This window comes from Malania oleifera, chromosome 12 (genome assembly GCF_029873635.1).
Source record: "Malania oleifera isolate guangnan ecotype guangnan chromosome 12, ASM2987363v1, whole genome shotgun sequence".
In the NCBI taxonomy this organism is placed as follows: domain Eukaryota; kingdom Viridiplantae; phylum Streptophyta; class Magnoliopsida; order Santalales; family Ximeniaceae; genus Malania; species Malania oleifera.
Genome location: NC_080428.1, coordinates 5,085,273 through 5,101,904, shown reverse-complemented (window position 1 = coordinate 5,101,904; position 16,632 = coordinate 5,085,273).

The following is a 16,632-nucleotide window of genomic DNA, read 5'->3' as shown; positions in this document are numbered from 1 at the left end:
TGAGCTCTTAGTCTTCTCTTTCCTTTGTAGCTCTCAATCCTCTCCTCAAACCTCCCTCCTTGCATCTCGTTCCACTGTTGCTCATAGACACTCGAAGCCCATCCTTCCCTCTCTTGTATAGCTTCTCATTGAGGAAATCTTCAAAGCCTTTATTCTGTTAGGGTTTACAAGAAGTAATCTCTTTTTTTCGAAGTTGGTGGGTTTGTGGAACAGTCGCGATTTGTGGCTTTGAGGAGAAGCATTCATAGCTTTGGGGAGCATCATTTGTTGGACTCTCTCAGTCTTGCCTCCACAAGCGATTCAAGATCTCTCATCTTCCAAGCTCCCATTGCTGCTCAAATTGAGAGTACTCATAATCAGATTCTCATTGCTTTTCTCTGACCTAACAATCCAAGTCGTGTCCTTCACTGAAATAATCAAGTTCTGCAGGACCTGAATTAGCAACCTCTTTCTTAATATGGAACTAAAAGAAAAACCCTCATGTGAGAAGTTCCTCAATGTTAAAGGTTGATATACATTGTTGGCTCACAATTTAATAGTTTAAACTTTTAGGTAAAAGTTGTAATCTAACATGGTATCAGAACTGATTACTAGAAGGTCCTGAATTATAATCTCGTCGCCCGCATTTATTTTGTGGTATTTAAAAATTTATTATGTGTTTATTTCTCCTCATGCTGTTGAGCTGCACATGCGGGGGAGTATTAAAAGTTGATATATATTGTTGACTCACAATCTAACTGCTTAAATTTCTAGGTAAAGCGGTAATCTAACACTTAGAGACTGTTCCAATGAACCCTTTTCAATTGGACACAAGAATATCCCTCAATCAACAAAATGCAAAGATGTGGCAATTTAGGAGACATGGAGAAAACCGGATGCTTCCCATTTTGCAACCCTAGTTGGGTTCATCAAATTATCAATTGGGTCTCTTAATTCCCCTAGACCCCTTAGTAATTAATCTACTCAGTTCCTTCTAACTCCTAAATTTTGATTAGAATAATCACTTTGAATTTGGTAGGTTCACTATCCTCCTTTTCTCCTTTTTTCTGCTACAATGTCTTATTGAGATCAATACAGTTTCTTTCCTTGTTAGGGTTGTGATTCTTCTTCAATAGGATGGAGATAGCAAAAGATGAATCTATAAAACATCACAGTTATACTTAGTTGATGCATGTAAATATATATATCATGTTGGATTTATTTTGTTGTAGATTTGGTTTTTGCTTCCCAGCATATGCAGAAATTATAATGAAGATCATTCAACTGTGTTGAATTTACTTTGTTGATGGTGCCATTCTTATTTTGTGAATACGAGTCATATTTGACAAAGGTAAAAATGAACTATGTCAAAAAGAAAAAATATATTTTTAAAGACAAATTGTATAATATTGACAGCATATATTTAAGGCCAAAATAGGAAAAAAACTACTTTTGACGGCATTATGCAAACAATGGCAAAAATGGGAAAAAAAATTTAGCACATCATGTTAGGAAACTAGCAGCTCCTAGGGTTGAGGGTATAATTGGAAAAAAAATATTTTTAAAACTTTCGTTTGAATACTAATAGAAAATTGACATGACGGGTATAAGTATCCATAGATTCAAACTTGAGGGGATGTCTAAAATCCCAGGAGATGTCCTTGTCTTTTTGACAAATCTCAAGGGAGATGAGTGTCTTTTGTCCTAAAAAATATTTTAGATAGTATTTATCACTACACTTCAATTTTAGTTTATTATATATAATGGAGTATACATGCACATTATATGTGATGAGTGCATAAACGTGCACTCTGAACATTACTTTTTCTTGTTTATTTGCTAATTTATATAGACAATTTGAATATGTTAGTGATAAGTTTCTAACTTAATCTTCATTTTATAAAGTTTTTAATTCTAATTAATTTTCAATGATTTTTATCATAGGAATGAAGTTAAGAAAATTTGGAAGTCAACGTAAATGAAGAAGACAGCCACCTAAATTGGAGGAAAAAATATTTGATATGATAGAATCCCATTTTGGAAGAGTCTCCGCACACTGCTCAGTATTTTCATCATAACTATCTCATCCGATATTGGTTTTGGGTGATTTAAGTTGTGTTGAAAACCTTACATAATGGGCTACAATTTATCCTGATATAGCCTTTTGCTAATTCGAACTTTTAATGGGTGAAAAATAGGTCGCAATCCAAGTCCAAAATCCTAAAGTTATTTATTCCGAATTTCTTTTGTTATTCCGTTTTTAGGGTTTTGTAGGCAGAACTATATAAACAAAAACTCTTATTTTGAGTAGCTGTCTTGGTTTTGTGAAGGTTTTCTTTATAGTTTATTTTTCTTTCACCTTATTATGAGGAACTAATTCCCTACCCTGGGTTAGGGATGAACTTAATCAAATAAAGGTATTTCAATTTATTTTTATTCTATATTGTTGTTCTTCAATGTTTTTATATTTTCTATTTATTGTTCATCAATTATTATTTGTCTTATTTCGCACTTGAATATTCATATATCTGAATCTCTTCATGGATTCAGTCATACTTTTTCCATAGAATTGTAAGGATCCATGAATATGTTCAAGACAAACTATTAATTTTGTTAAATTACTCCTCTACTGCAATATTGTCTCTGGATATATTGTCGTCGTTAAATTTTATTAACAAAGTAAATAGCTTTTGAGTTTTTAATGAGATGAATAATATTTAGAAAATTTGCTTTTGAATTTATCAAAGATTTGTAATTCTACATTTTCTGATTGGGGATTTGGGATGTGAAATCTCTAGTTGAGAAAACCAATGGATTAAAAATAGATTGATTATCTGATTTGTGAGAGGGATTTCTGATGCCTTGGTTCTTGCAAACTTAATTTTTCATCTACATAAATAAACTTACTTTTAAATCTTTCTAAAAAGAAGTCATTTGTTTTTCTATAAAAATTATTTACAAATTTTTTTTATCTTTATTTGCCTATCTGTATTCCTTTTTTTCATCTCTATGTGGAATTGACACCCCAAAGCTGTGCTACAACTATCGCATTATTCTTTGGGCGTAATCAATATGAGAAGGCCTTTTCTAGATATTATTATCATTTTTTTTTTTTACTTTCGTCTAATGATGACAATGGGTGTTAGTTGATAATAAAATATGAATATATTAGGTAGCTTCCATCTAAAAGAAAATACCAAGTTGTAAATAGGCTTTTTTGAAGAACATGTTATTTTATGAGTAATACTTTTTCATGTTTTAGTGAATATTCAATATTTTACTTGTTTCTTAATTTATTATAGGAATGATATATATATATATATATATATATATATATATATATAAATATATATATTATATTAATTAAATGAAAGGATAAAAGATAATTTTAGTAGTGATGCAAATTATATTTTAACGTCGAAGAATTGTTGATCAACAATCAACTAATAGAAGTTTACTTTTATTTATAAATTATAATACCATGAGTTTTTGAGTTGTCGGAAATTTAGAAGTGTAATGTCATAGTCAACATATTCACGGGATGTCATTGAATTTTAACCAGTATATATTATGAAAAGTATAAAAATTAATAGTTGTCACCCATTCATTTTCCACCATCATAAATTATGTGCTATCCTTATTGCCCTATAAAAAGGGTCATCTGTTCCTCTCATTTTGATATACACACAAAAAAACACTTGAAGTGTGCAGACAAATAGAAAGGAAAAGAGAATAGGAGAGATAGAAAGAAAGAAAAATATTTTGTATAAGACTTGCTCCAAATTATCTTGTAATTTCTCCTAAGATAGTAAATTTTTTTATTTCATCCTCCCATGGAGTAGGCATAGCCGAACCACGTAAAATTTATTTCTCGTCTCTATTTATTTTTCTGCATCTTTTACAACACGTCATCAGCTCGAGACTCTAACTATCTAAGATATTTCTTTAAATCCTATTTAATTTATTTCTTATAAGTTTTACTCCACAAGAGTATAATATTCTCTAAAAGAGAATATTTCTTTTAAATTTTAAAGAGTAACAATCTCCACAAGAGATGGTAAGATAGACATTATGAAGAGACTAAATATTTACCTCTTAAAGAGGGTATAATTTTAACCTTCTGAAAAGATGTTAAAATCAACCTCCTAAAGAGGTGAGACGTTTATCTTCTAGATGAGGTAGTATATTTAACCTCCGGAAAAGGTGGTAAATTATTACCCATTTTCATATTATAATTGAAATCATACTCCTAAAGAGTATAAATTGAGAAAAAAAAAAATAATGTTCCTGAAGAAACATATTTAAGTACTTCTGAAAGGGTCGAAGTAATATTATATCTATTATTATCTCAGTTTTATTTCAGCTTTTACATTTTGTTTTTATAAATTGTGTTATTGTTGTTAATTATTCAGATGTCAAACCTAAGCAAAGTTGAATTTGTTCCCCTTGATATCGAAGGCAACAATTATTTATCATAAATTCTTAATGTTGATATCCATCTAAATACAATGAACTTGGGAAACACTATTTTGGATGAAAATACAGCATCCCTGCAGGATCGCGCAAAAGTTATAATCTTCCTCCATCCTCATTTAAATGAATAATTAAAGACTGAATATCTCACTATCAAAGACCCACTTATCTTATGGAAAAATTTGAAAGATAGATTTTACCATCAAAAGACTGTGATTTTACTAAATGCTTGACATGAATGGTTGCACCTGAGGTTACTAGATTTTAAAATAGTCCATAAATATAAGTCAGCTCTGCATAAGATTAGCTCAAAGTTAAAATTATGTGGTGAAAATATTACTGATAAATACATGCTTAAAAAGATATTTATTACTTTCCATTCCACTAATGTGCTCCTACAGCAGCAATATAGGGAGAAAAAATTTACTAAATTTTTTGAACTTATATCATGTCTTTTTGTTACTAAGCAAAATAACAAGCTTTTGATGAAAAATCACCAAACTCATCCAACTGATTCAACCCCATTCCCTGAAGTGAACATGAACACATCTCGTGGTCGAGGATGAGACCGCAGTCATAGTCGTGGGCATGGTCATGGTCGAAATTAATACTGGCATCGACGTGAGGTTACGATCCCCTAGAAGAGGGATGGCCCCTAGAAGTGGGATAATGATCAGGATCAATGATCCAGACATCATGAAAATAAATGCTACAGATGTGGAGTGTTAGATGTCCCAGCTCGAGAGTATATAGTCCAGAAGGGAGGGTGAATGGACTCTTTTGCAAAATTATAAAATTTCTTTACAAAATAAAACACTTGACAAGATGCAAGCAATTATATGACAATATATGAAATTTAAATCATACACAAGACAAATAATAAACACCGATATTTTTACGTGGTTCAGCACTAGGCCTACATCCACGCCTTGAGACCAACTCAAGGATTCCACTATACGATCTCCTTCACCGGCGGAGAAGCCTTACAACTCAGGAACAAATCCCTACCTACTCACCAAAAGCCTCTTCGGTTCACAAAGAACCTTCACCAAATGGTCCACAAAGAACCTTACAAGAAGATGATGGAAATATAATATGATACTTCTCAAATGAGCAAATATTAAATACAAAGCAAACCTCACTCTATCTCTCAAGTAATGAATCAAACACAATTAAAGAGTAAGAGAGAATACGTAACACCCTCAAATTCCTTAACATAAAATGTAATATAATGAATGGAAAAGTCAACCCGAACCCGTGGGTAACGGGGACACCTGTCAATCACAGCGGAAACCTAAGCAACAACAATCATAAAATTTAAATCATCCATCCATCAAGCATAATACCAGAGTTTACTACAATCATCATGATACTGTATTTATATGCATCCCCCAAAATATCAAAATAACTCTAGGATCAAACACAAAATACTCCTGATCTTAGTACAAAATCTTGCCCTCCTAACGGGGTAATTTCATTGACTGCACGGTAACTACGACCCGCCGGTCACTCAGGGTCTCCTGAAAAATTAATTAATGTTGGGGGTGAGACACATCTCAGTAAGAGAAAATAAACTAAATACAGCTGTGTGACAACATGAATATTTAATGCAATTATACATATACAGTACATTTCATATTTTCGTAAACGTTCATCATATCATACTGAATAATCACATGCTTACATATTTTCTAATAAGTCATGTCATACATAAAACATCTGTTATAACTGATAATACTGAAAACATACCCAGAATGAATAGCTAGCTAATGGCATGTATTACCCCCCATGAGGGGTTGTGCAGCCCGAAGGCGGGACCCGACAATGGCTGGCCGACCACTGCCGAATCAAATATGTCTGTAAGTACGATGAGCCCACCACACCCTGGTCCGGACTGCCAGGTGGATGTCCACACTCTACTGAAAGCCACATCAACTATCCATCTCCCACACCCTCATGGGGTGGTTAGCACTAATTTGAACATAGATATCTGATCTATGTAGCTACGGTACCAAGCTCCTGAACTGAACTAAACTAACATCCAGGTTCTGAGAACATATAGTACATGATAGTATAGTATCTTTCATAATTCATAATTACGGCCTCGTGCCGAACATTTCATAAATACGGCCTCGTGCCGATCATTTCATAAATACGGCCTCGTTCCGAACATACGTAAATACGGCCTCGCGCCAAAATCATATATAAATACGGCCTCATGCCGAAATCGTAACATACTGTATATTTCCATAACTTTTCAAATCATACTGCATTCATATAATTATCATATCATAATATTTCTCCACGAAAAATAATATTCATGCCACACATTTGCTGTATAAAACCATACATTGCATTTGAAAATCATGATTTCTGGCATCTCATACATATATACACGTTTCAACATAATAACAATATTTTTCCCAAACGTGCATTAATTCCATAATATTCAAATATCCTACATATTTTCAGAAAATTAGTTTGCTCATAAATAATAGTAATTTGAGTGAAAAGTAACTGCTTTAGTTTATTCCCTTACCTGACTACTAAGAAAGCCCCTAAATATCCTGATCTAACCACCGTAGGATTTCCTAATCAATACCCTGAAACTGAAAACTTTCAGTATTAAACTTCACTATTTCTACGTGTATATCATTTCCTATAACTGTCGTAAGACCAAATTTGGCTTAAAAAGTCTTGCCTTAACTCAGGGATGATTTCTAACTTGCTTTCACCAACGATCCGCTCCGGTAGATTTGGAGGGAACTACCTTAGAAGTGTCATGGTGACTTTGGATTGTCAATCTAACGTAAATATGGCCCAAAAATGATGAAAGAGAGAGAGAGAGAGAGAGAGAGAGAGAGAGAGAGAGAGAGAGATAAAATTGAAGGGAGGAGAGAGAGGAGAGTGTTAGCTTCTTTAGGAAGTCAAAAATCCAGATTTTGATATTTATAGAGCAGAGGATTCGTCGACGACTCACGTCATTCGTCGACAAGTCCTTCAATAATTTCATCGACAAAATCCACTCCTCGTCGATGAAATTCAGTTGGCTCAAAAACCCCTCTCGGTATTTTCTCGTCGACGAATCATGTCTTCGTCAACAAATTTTCTTAAGCCCTCGTCGACGAATCCCCTATATTCGTCGACGAGTCCTCTATTAATCTCCTTTCCTCTTTCTTATTTAAATTCCTTTTTTTTTTATTCGAGTTGTCACAGAATAAGCACTTGTAAATGAAGAACAACAATGCAAAGTGTTAGGTGCTTAGGTTTGGGGGTAAAAAGATATTTTTCACTAAGAATGATCAAAAGCCTTCAAAACCATGTTAATACAAGTCTAATAGCTTGTATTTATAGTCCAAGAGTCAAAGGAGCCGTTAACTAGCCGTTGGGGGGGAAGAAAAGATATTTTATTTGGTAAACTAACTGTTTTCCGCCCGTTAGGGTCATTTTACCCATTGGACTCGTCAACGAGCCCTTACTTTCGTCGACTAATCACACACTGCAACTCGTCGACGAATCCCCTATGTTCATCAATGAGGTCCCTGAATTAGAAAAAGTTATCAACATGAAAGTTGTGGAATTTTGTCTTAGCTTTCTAGGGACACCAAGATCGTCTCATTTGGACTTCTCTAGTAAAAGTTATGCCCAAAATACCGAAAGATATTTAGGACTCAAGGTTGCATTACGGTAGTGACGATTGCTTTGTTTTTCCTTATCAAAAAGCGTTTTAATGACTCAAAATATTCTTGGACAAAAGTATATGAAATATATTAAGTTTAATGAAGATTAAAACTTGTCCAAATGAGTTTCCTTTTGAATATAAGATATCTAAATTAATAAAACACGTTTGAAAACCCATTTTGATATCTTATATGCTTAATATGTCCTTTTATAAATATACTTAACTTTCTTTGAACCTTTAGGACATAAAACTTGTTTTAACACAATCGGGACTAAGTATTAAAATGTTCTTAAAACTAGGATGTTAAAAACTTGTCCCTTTAAAAACATATTTGAGTTTTAGGATTCATTTGACAAACTCTTGTTTTAACTTAGAAAACTATGAATATTGAGTTTGTGATTTTAGTGCAATCCTATAAACTCATGTGTCCTAGTATGCATGTGCTTTGCTCAACTCTTACTCGGAAATCATGCAGAAAGAAAACACAAGAGTTACAAACTGAACCTACCACACACACAACCCTTATTACAAATAATTCAACAATTATGAAACATCCAGTTTTGCTTGGGTCATTCCGAGTATGTGTCCATTTAATCTTTCCTTCTTGACGTATACTTGGTCCGATCTTTACCTTTAATCCAATAACTCATGTACGAGTACCTGTACTAAACATGATCTACAAAGATAGGAAAATACTAGGAACAACATATAGGTTAATATCATTAAAACACATTAAACAATGATGGTGTAGCTACTAAGGCTAACATGGAGGAAAAGGTCATTGGTTGTGTATTTGTCGTACGCCCAGACACTTGGTAGATCTATATCAAGCCTCTATAAAAGAAAAGGAAAAGAGTAAAGATGTTGAAACAAATTTTGATGATAATGCTATTCCATTAGACCTTGATGTAGGACTGTCCAACTCTATTTATTTTGATGTTGTTGATTTCCTTGTAAATCAAGACAAATATTATAATGTAATTTTTTAAGATATAAAGTAAGAAATATTTTATTTGGATTTCAATAAATAAATTATCTTATTCATTGTTGCTATGATCAATTATAATAATGAGTTTTTAAAATATGTATCGTACCATGGAGTTTCCTAAAGCTTTGATCGATTCTAAGATGTCTACGGAAGAATTTTCTTTAGCTAGCAGTGCTACAACACACACAATTCTTCGAGATAGGAAATATTTTCATTACTTGAATATATTTTCAAGAAATGTTAATACAATATTTGGTTTTACAAATTTCGAGGATGAAATTTTTATAAGGAGAGGAAAATGTAATAACCCAGTTTGGTAAACCACCAAACCGTCGACGGTTTCATGGGCCTTAGGGAAAAATCGTCGACAGATATGCCTGGAAGGTTTGGTTAGAGACCAAACCATTGACGGTTTCGAGAAGTCTCAAAAAACTGTCAACGGTTAAAACTACCAAGAGCATTCTGAGATGAGACGCTGAGATTTTGCTTGCTTCAAGCCAAACTTTCGATAGTTTTGGGCAAACTGTCGACGGTTTCATCTGGGTAAGTGGAGCCTATAAATAGATGTAAGTCATTTTTTTGTTTTAAAAATTTCTTTCCTCTCGTCTCTCTCTCCGTCTCTCTCTAGGGTTTCACTCCCTCGGCCAACCCTCGCTCTCCCGCTCATCTCTCTCGCTTCCGCGGCCTCCCGGGACTTTGGCAAGCCGTCTAGACGCCTCTCCCTACTTCCTTGGCTTACCGGCAGCTCTCTCCTCGCCGTATTAAGGAACTTAGGATTTGTTCCAAGGAGCGTGATAGGCATTTTCTTCAGAGAAAGGTAAGGAGAATAGGTTATGTCAACTGTTTTCTAGATTTTGAACCGATTAAACTCGAGAATATGTTACGTATACACCATATATGAATTTCTGAACGATTCAGGCATATAAAACCGTAGTTTTTGAATATTATACATATTTGGGGAAAACTTATGGTATGTAGGTTGATCATCTCTATTTGTTGAAAATATATTTTTGGTTAAATAAAATTGTGGAGGCGATCAAACCTGGTTTTTCAGCAAAAAATGAATTTTTTCAGGTAATTTGTCGTATTACAAATTTATAATTAAAATAGTGTGACATGAGGATAACTTAATAAAATGATTTAAATTATCTTGTTGAAATTGTTATGGTATGGTATTACGAGCATGTGTGGCTAGGCTAATTTATGGATATATCTATATATTGGGATTACTGTGAAATCATGAAATGACAAGTCTGATATGATTATGTGGGCATGACAATTTTAATTTCGTTGTATGAAAAGTTATACCTTGCACTGAATGGGGGAAGTATGGAGTGACTGATTATATAACTGGGTAGAAGGCCTATGCGGCGTGAAAGAGAAGGCCTGTGTGGCATGTAATTAGTCTGTGTGGCATATAACTAGCCTTTGTGACATATAATTAGCCTATGTGGCACATAACTAGCCTGTGTAGCATATAATTAGCCTATGTGGCATATTAAATTGAGGCAGATGGCCTGTGTGGCGCCTGTACTGATGCCAATAGGGTGGTATGCTCAATATAGGAAAAATCTGAAGTACTATAGAAGTGTTATAGAAGTGCGAATTAATTTATCCCTGATATGTTGTAAAACCTACATTAGTAGACTTTATTATGAACTGCTTTATATTACAGGCGATATTATTTGAATTGCATTATATTATATGTGGTATGTTATAAAACACGCGTTAGTTGGTTTTAATAAATTGCAAGATATATGTGTTAGAAAATCCATAAATGTGATTTATATATATGTTGTGTTTATTTAAGGTTATTATAAGAAATGTATATAACCATTGTACAATAAAACTCATCTGCCACATACTGATAATAATATATTCCTTCTTACTAAGAAGTGTCTCACCCCATCAAACATAATAACTTTTCAAGGCCTTTAGGGAGTCGAGCTTAGGAGCTCCAGGGCGGGACTTAGACGATCTCACCGAGGGTGAGTGTGGGAAGGATACCGTTTTGGTTTATGTTAGACTTTTGGCCATTCTGGGACTTGTATATGCTCAAGATGGGTTAGTACTCTGGTAGCTAGGGTAGTTATGGTTATAGAAAAATACTTCGCTTCCGTTTTGTTTATTATTTAAATATGGACTGTGGTACTACGAACCCCACTGGGTCCTTAAAAATTTACAAATGTGGTATCAAGGCATGTGGTACTGAATGATGTGGATATGATATGGAAATTTTATGTATTTTATGTGTGTGTTTTCGAGGCGCTACAACTATAATTGTTGTTTATGTTGATGATTTGAATTTAGTTGGGAGTCCTGAAGAGCTCACTAAAGCTGCTAATTATTTAATAATAGAATTTGAGATGAAAGATTTAGGAAAGACAAAATATTGTCTTGACCTACAGATTGAACATATAAATAGTGGAATTCTTGTTCATCAATCTAAATATACTGAAAAGATATTAAGGCAATTCTATGTGGACAAAGTTCATCCTTTGAGATCTTCAATGATGGTGTGATCACTTGATGTTAAGAAGGATTCATTTCGACTTCATGATGAGGGGGAGGAATTACTCGATCCCAAAGTACCATATTTGTGCTATCAGCTCTTTGATGTATCTGACCAATTGTACAAGACCCAACATTGCATTTGTTGTAAATCTAGTGCTCCTACTCGGCGACACTGGAATGAAAGTAACCACATTCTACACTATTTGAGAGGAACATTTGATTTGGATCTATTCCACTCATTTGATTCCAAGTCTCAAGTAGTAGGATATGCAGATGCTGGATATCTGTCTGAACCTCACAATGCTAAATCTGAAACTAGATATGTATTTCTTTATAGAAAAACTGTTATATCTTGGAAATCAATAAAGTAGACGGTTACAGCAACATCCTCCAATCATTTTGAAATATTAGCTATCCATGATGCCAGTAGAGAATGCATGTGGCTCAGTTCAATGATTTCTCATATCCAAGCAAATTGTGGTATTCAATCAATCAAGGTATTCCGACAGTTTTATATGAAGACAACACTACATATATAGCTAAATTAAGAGGAGGAAACATAAAAGGTGATAGAACGAAGCATATCTCACCAAAATTCTTCTATACACATGAACTCCAGAAGAATGGTGATATAGATGTTCAAAAGATCCGACCAAATGATAATCTAGTAGATTTGTGCACCAAAACTTTGTCTACTACAACATTTAAGAAATTGGTTCATCTCATCGGAATAAGACATCTTAAAAATCTTAGCATAAGGACTTAATATATAAGTGACATCTAAGGGGCAATGTTATGAAAAGTATAAAAATAAATGGTTGTCACCCCTTCATTTTCCACCACCATAAATTATGTGTTATCCTTATTGCCCTATAAAAGGGTCATCTCTCCCTCTCATTTTGATATACACACAAAAAAAAAAAAGCTTGAAGTATGCAGACGGATAGAAAGGATAAGAGAAGAAGAGAGATAAAAAGAAAGAGAGATATTTTGTACAAAGTCGGTTCCAAATCATCTTATAATTCCTCTCAAGATAGTGAAATTTTTTATCACATCCGCCCATGGAGTAGGTATAGCTAAACTACATAAAATTTCTATCTCGTCTCTTTATTTTTCTGCATTTTTACAATAGTATCCATATAATTTCTAAATTTTTGAAAATAATATTCTAAAAGTATTTTATCACTTTTCAATTATTGTACCCTTAAGTTTAAAAATATAATAAATAAAATAACTATAATTAATTTCCGTTTTATTATATTGTTTATTAAATTTATATTTTTTTTCTGTATTTTTATTATTTTAATCATATATTTTAATTGGCAACACGAGCATGTTTTTATTTTTCTTTTCAGTTTTAGAAATCTAAATAAGTTAGTTTGTATTTATTTATTTATTTTGTTTTTTTGTCTAATTTCTGCTTTTTGGAAAAAAAATAATTGTACGAAATTGACCCTAATTTTCGTAACTTATTGCCGAGGGATTTCTGTATTGGAACCCCACCACGTGGCTAGCTCTGCAGCTTCAATGTGGGAGGCCAACTGGCAGGCAAAGGCCATGCTCAAAACCCAACTCTCCCACTCCCAACAAACAAAACTGCTACTTCTAATTGGTTCATCACTCTTTCAACTGCCCAAAGTTTTTTTTTTTATTTTATTTTGAAGAAAAAAAAATTGTTTAATTTATTCATTCAAGATCTATTGTAAACAGGAAGTTGGAAGTATCCCATTCCCTTACCATATCTATTTTCATTCCTCTCATCTTAAGAAGCTTTTATTAAGATACCAATTAGTCATGTTTTTCTTTTGCTTCTGCATTGCCTTTGTTCTATTCTTCATATCTGCCATCTGCTCTATATACACAGGTTTCAGAAATTGTTCCAACAGACAAGGATAGCAACATTTCAAGCTAAATAAGCATATGTATACAAAAATATATATACACATTAAAGAGCTTGAAGTCTTTTCTTAGGTGATTTTGGGGTGTATCATTAGGGAGGATAGTGACTCTGGTATTTCTGATTGATTTTTGGAGATTTTATTTATTTATTTTTTTAAAAAGCTGATACACCCCAAAATCACCTAAGAAAAGACTTCAAGCTCTTTAATGTGTATATATATTTTTGTATATACATGCTTATTTAGCTTGAGAGATTTTATTTATTTATTTTTTAAAAAAGCTGATAGGAACTTTTTAAAGAAAGAGAGAGAGAGATGCAAAGTAGAACGTACTAATATAATGGTAATATACCCCATGGCTTACCTACTGGTAGAACACTCAAAAATGGTTTCCTGCTTCCAGTGTCATAGCTCATAGTCCCAAATTACTTCCTCCAAATGATGAAGAACTGATGCCAAAGATCAGAGAGAAAAGTATGCATATGATATATATCTTTTTCCAAGAAAATTTGTGTTATTCTTCTCACATCAAACATCAGCTATTCTCCATTGCTGCGCATATTTTTAGTTGTGCCAGAGATAGCTCCACGATAGATGGGTTTCCAGTGGGGCTAGTGAAGGATAGTTGGTCTAGGGATTGCGTTGATGGGATAATCTTAATGCTTCCAATTTGTGTTGGTCTCAATATTTTTGTCTCTTTTGTACTATTTGATTTATAATTCATTTTGAAATGGGGTATTTTTTTTTTTTTGAACTTATCACCAAAAAAAAAAATCAATTGCCTTGGTTTGACAGGACGATGGTCGCTCAGTAGATTGGAGACTGTTCATGATTGCTTCAATCAAATAATTACTGTGTGAGTATAAGTCTCTTTAATCACATTGCACTGGGGCTTCTCCAAATGAATGAATTGCATGCTTAAGTTGTTTGGTCTCTTATCCCAAAAAAAATAAAAGAAAATGAAATAAAAGTCAAGCTATTTGATCATCAACGGGTATCAACCAGTTCAACCAACTATTTGTGCTGACCTATATAATATGTGTCCCATAGTATAGGCATAAGTAAGATGGGAGAGTAGTATGCTGAGGTTTAAGCCCTGCTTAAGTGCCTAACTCAAGTATGGAGGACAATCTGCTGGAATTCTTCTAAATTTGTTAATCTGGCAAGTTTTCTTTGAATTCTGCAAGGGAGTTTCTTAAAGAGAAATATGCAAGGAATGAGGTGTAAGTTGTAAAGCTGATGGGAGCTTTATGAAATATGAATATGTTGAAGAAGATGTTCACAACAAGACCATTCTCTGCTTCGACTTTGCCCTCATTGAATATGACATATATATACTTTGCCTTACTTTGTCTTGCATGATTTGGTTTGGTCCATTGCATAGATGGATAATGAATAAACTTGGAAGAAGTTTAGAAAATGGGTTGCTACTTGTGTAGCCATTTATGCAGCATATGCAGTTTCCCTTGGAATATTAATTCGTAATTTTAATTGTGGTGGGGAATCACTTTTAGAAGGGGGAGATTATGAACGACATATTTTGATAGAAAGACTTACTGAAATGTGAAATGAAGATTGTCGTGATCAATTGCACATGGGGAAGGATGCATTTGCTAATCTAGTTTACATACTTAAAGGAAGGGGTCTTCTCAAAGATAGCTCCACATGGCAAAGTGGAAGAACAAGTAGCAAAGTTTCTCCATATTATTGGCCATGACTAACGGAACAGGGAGATAAAAAATTTTTCATGCATTCGGGTGAAACTGTTAGTAGACATTTTCACCAAGGTCTTAGGGTCATTGTATCATTGGATGATATTTTTCTAAAGCAGCCAAATGGAATGGAGTCCCCCCATCCCCAGCCCGAGATTAGGAATAACTGCAAGTACTTCCCTTATTTCAAGGTAAGCTCATTAACATCAAATTCATTCAAATAGTTGCATTGAAAATAAAAAGTTTCAATTATGTTTATAAGCTTTTTAACAAGACTGTGTGGGTGCAATTGATGGGTTACATTTTCAAGTAAAAGTTTCAAATGTTAGCGTGCAGAGATATCGATGACGAAAATGTTATCCAACTCAAAATGTTTTGGCCACGTGTTCATTTGATCTAAGATTCACATATGTTCTCCCTGGTTGGGAAGGATCCAGGTCTGATTCAATGATTTTAAATGATGCTTTAATAAGGGGTATTGATTGACTTATTGTTCGTGAAGGTAAGTATTTATTTATGAGTTGGTTGCCATATTTTCCATATATTATAGTACTTACTTCTAGGTACATGATTTTTTATTATCTGTAGGAAAATATTATTTAGTTGATGCTGGATTTCAATTAAAAACCCAATTTCTTGCTCCGTATCAAAGCACCTGTTACCATTTGAAAGAATATAGTCTTCATCAACTTGAAAACACTTAAGAGCTTTCCAACCTCCGGCATGCTTCTTTGCTAAATGCTATTGAAAAAGCATTTGGAGTGTTAAAGAGGAGGTTTCCTTTATTGGCAAGTGGGATAGAGGCGCGTTATGATGCTAATACTCAAGCTGATATTGTGTTAGCTGGCTGCATTTTGCACAATTATCTTATGAGTGTTGACCCTAATGAAGAACTAATTGCAGCTATTGATAAGAGCTTAACAATGAGCGAATAGGAAATGATCCAACTAGTTCAAGTTTAGTTGATGAGTGTAGGGAAGGAGAAGTTTTAAGGGAAGCAATTGCCCATCATATATGGAGGGACTATATTTCACATAAAGTAGTTAAAAGAGAGCTTTTCTTGTTAAATACAAAAAAATGTATTTTAACTTCTCATGTGGGATTTGTTTTAGACAAAAGATGTATTTTTATTTTCAAATTAAATAAATGGTTGCTATTTTTTCATTGTAGATGTTAAGTGTGTATAATATGCTTAACTGATTTTGAACTATTTAGTTTATTCTGAAGTCCCCCTTTTGTCTTAATAACTACAAGGTGACCACGAAGACCGATCGATCAACGACAAGAAGAATCTAACATGGAACAATATGTATGCTCTTCTTCTTCAGTGTTTGAAAGTGCAAATGCTCAGAGGGCAAAAAAATTGGAGGAACTTTTACGAGGACA